The sequence below is a fragment of the Hyaena hyaena genome, unplaced genomic scaffold (assembly GCF_003009895.1).
Source record: "Hyaena hyaena isolate Hyena2069 unplaced genomic scaffold, ASM300989v1 scaffold_853, whole genome shotgun sequence".
Classification (NCBI taxonomy): Eukaryota; Metazoa; Chordata; class Mammalia; order Carnivora; family Hyaenidae; genus Hyaena; species Hyaena hyaena.
Genome location: NW_024081486.1, coordinates 154,902 through 158,502, shown reverse-complemented (window position 1 = coordinate 158,502; position 3,601 = coordinate 154,902).

Sequence of the window (3,601 nt, the reverse complement as noted above, 5' to 3'; positions counted from 1 at the left end):
AAAAATTTTTAATGTTTTAATTATTCTTGAGAGAGAGACAGAGACAGAGACAGAGAGAGCATAAGCAGGGGAGGGACAGAGCAAGAGAGGGACACGGAATCTGAAGCAGGCTCCAGGCTCCGAGACCGTGAGATCATGACCTGATTCGAAGTTGGATGTCCAACCAACTAAGCCCCCATAGTAAATGCTTTTGAAGTGTTAAGCTAGAAAATAAAATAACAAAATTAAAAGTAAAATGAAATCTCTCTTGCAACTTGAATTAAATCCTCAGTATGCTCTATTTATAGCCTGATTAAAAAAAATAAATAAAACTATGGGCGCCTAGGTGGCTCAGTCAGGTAAGCACCTAAGTCTTGTTTTCAGCTCAGGTCATGATCTCACAGTTTGTGAGTTCGAGTCCCACATCGGGCTCCACACTGACAGTGCGGGCCCTCCTTGGGATTCTCTCTCTCTCTCTCTCTCTCTCTGCCCCTCCCCTGCTCACATGCACTCTCTCTTTTAAAATGAATAAATAAAGTTAGAAATAAATAAATCAACAATAAAACAAAAATGCAAAAGACATGAAGACATTTCACCAAGGAGGATATGTCGTTGGCAAATAGGCAGATGAAAATATGTTCAATATTATTAGTCATTACAGAAACAGCGATGAAAACCACAGTGAGATATCACTATGTATCTGTCAGAAGAGTTAAAATTAGTGAGAAACAAATGCTGACGAAGATATGGTGAAACTTAATCATTCACCTGTCACTGGTGGAAATGTCACATGGTACAGCCACTCTGGAAAAGGTTTGGCAGTTTCTTTAATAAATGAAACATGCGAGCACTGTACAAGCCAGCAATTGCACTGCTGGGCACTTACCTCGGAGAAATGAAGTTTGAAGTTCACACAAACACCTGTACACTAATATTCGCGGCAGCCTTATTAGTAGTAGCTTCATTCATAAACTGGAAATAACCCAGATGTCCTTCAACAGGTGAATGGTTAAACAAAGTGTGCTATAGCCATACGAAGCAGTACTGCCCAGCAATAAAAAAGGAAGGAAATGGGGCACCTGGGTGGCTCAGTCGGTTAAGCGTCTGAGTTCAGCTCAGGTCATGATCTCAGGGTCCGTGAGTTCGAGCCCCGCGACAGGCTCTGTGCTGACAGCTCACAGCCTGGAGCCTGCTTCGGATTCTGTGTCTCCCTCTCTCCTTGCCCCTCCCCCGCTCGTGTTCTGTCTCTCTCACTCTCAAAAATGAATCAATGTTAATAAAAAAATTAAAAAAAAAAAGGAACTATTGATATTAGGCAACGACCTGGATGGATCTCCAGAGAATGATGTTGAGTGGAGAAAGCCAGTCCCAGAAGGCTGCAAACTGTCAGATTGTATTTACATTATTTACATACATTTCTGAAATTATGAAGTTATAGAAGTGGAACAGTTGATCGGTTACCATGGATTAGGGAGGGGAAAGGATGGGAGGGAAGCAGGTATGGCTACGAAAAAGAAACATAAGGGATCCTTGTGGTAATGGAATTCTTCTGCATCTCGATTGTATTGATGGCAATACAATATTGTTTTCTACTTTTCTACTTTTTTCTAGTTTTCTACTTTTGCAAGAGGCTGTTGTGGAGAACTGAGTAAAGAATACGCTGGCTCTCTGTATTATTTCTCACGATGGCATGTGAACCTTTCCTAAAAAAAAAAAAAGGAGTTTAATGAAAGATCTAAATCAACAGCATTCCCATTATTAACTTCCATGTAAATATGATTCACAGCAGGACTGCGTAGTGTGATTGGAACTACAGAGAAAACAATGTAATCATATGGCAGTGCTGCTGGTAGAACCAAATGTCAAATGTCAAAGTCAAATGGATTATCTTTTTTTTACACTCCCTCAATGGCTCACAAAGATGCCACCTTTGAGCATGCTTCCTGTTAGAACTAGGAGCATCCTACAGCTTTTTGTTCTCCATAGAGTTCCTAATTGTATGTCATTGTCAATCAAAAGCACACAGAAATAGCTTCTGGTGTCTTAGTTATAGAGGTTGATTATGGAATTTGCATCCATCTTAAGGATACTCTTCACTGAGCCCTTTGACTTCCTGTTCTAATTACAACCTAATGCTTCCTTGGTCGTCTTGGGATTTCTTTTATTGCTTTAAAATACAAATGTGTAGGCACCACCACAGACGTATTTAACTGGAGTTTCTCGGGGGGGGGGGGGTATGGCTGGGGTTTGTGCATTAAAAAAAAATTGAGAGAAGGAGCCAGTGGGGAAGGGGCAGAGGGAGAGAATCTCAAGCAGGCTGCCTGCCTAGTGCAGAGCCTGACACAGGGCTCCATCTCATGAGTGAGATCATGACCTGAGCTGATGTCAGGAATCAGATGCTTAACGGACCAAGCCCCCCAGGCGCCCCTTTGCATTTTTCAAACACTACCCTCCAGGTGAGTTTGCTGATCAGATTTGAGAATTCATCTAGCTAATCTTCTGAGTCCTAGAACTGATAGTCATCATAGTAATAACAGATACTCTTTGTTTTTGAGGATTTGCTATGTTCTAAGCATCATTTTAAGAGTCCGTGCATGGTCTCATTTAATATTTACACAAACTTATGAAGTAGGTACTATTACCACCCTGGTGTAGAGAAAAGTCCGTGTTAGCGAAGTTAAATCACACCACTTTCAAGGTCCAGAGCCAGGATTAGAACCCAGGGTTGTCTGGTAATGAAACCTTGGATTTTAACCAATGAACTATGTTAATTTTAAAATGGATAGACTCAAGAGCCCCATGGAAAACATCTAGAGGTAAAATAACCTGGCAGTGGTGTTCAGGTAAAAGGAGTGTGTATAGTAATTAATTTTACAGCTAAAACCTGGCATCTTTTAATCAGTTAAATCAGTTAAGCAAGGTCTTTCTTTGATATAGCGTTAAGTATGAATAATGGACCGTGGATCCAATGGGAAACCTTTAGCAATTTCTTTTGAACTCTGAATATTTTGGATGCTATAGAAACATTCACAAACCCCACCAATAAATACCTTATAAGTTTGCCCATGTAAGCGTCTTTAACAAAGGTCGTATCTGTGGGTTATCCATGACTTTCTCCCCATGTTTTCTCCGGCTGCCATTTAGAGGGGTGATAGGACTTAGCTATACTAATTTCTGAGCATTTGAAATGGAATACCTCATTCGATAGTTGTTAGCAGAATAACAACTATAAGAATATAAGAATAGCTTCCAATGGCTCGGATCTCTTGGTAGCAAAATACTGGAATCATGTTTTTTTCCCACTGTGGAACTAGACTCTTAACTTTTACTGATACCAAATATGACTCAAAACTATTCACATTTAAGAAGCCTGCCCTAGGGGCGCCTGGGTGGCTTAGTCAGTTGAGCGTCCGACTTCGGCGCAGGTCATGATCTCACGGTTCGTGGGTTCGAGCCCCGCATCGGGCTCTGTGCTGACAGCTCAGAGCCTGGAGCCTGCTTCAGATTCTGTGTCTCCCTCTCTCTCTGCCCCTCCGCCACTCACACTCTGTCTCTCTCCATCTCTCAAAAATGAATAAATGTTAAAAAATTTTAAAAACATAAAAGAGGTTTGTTGTTTCAG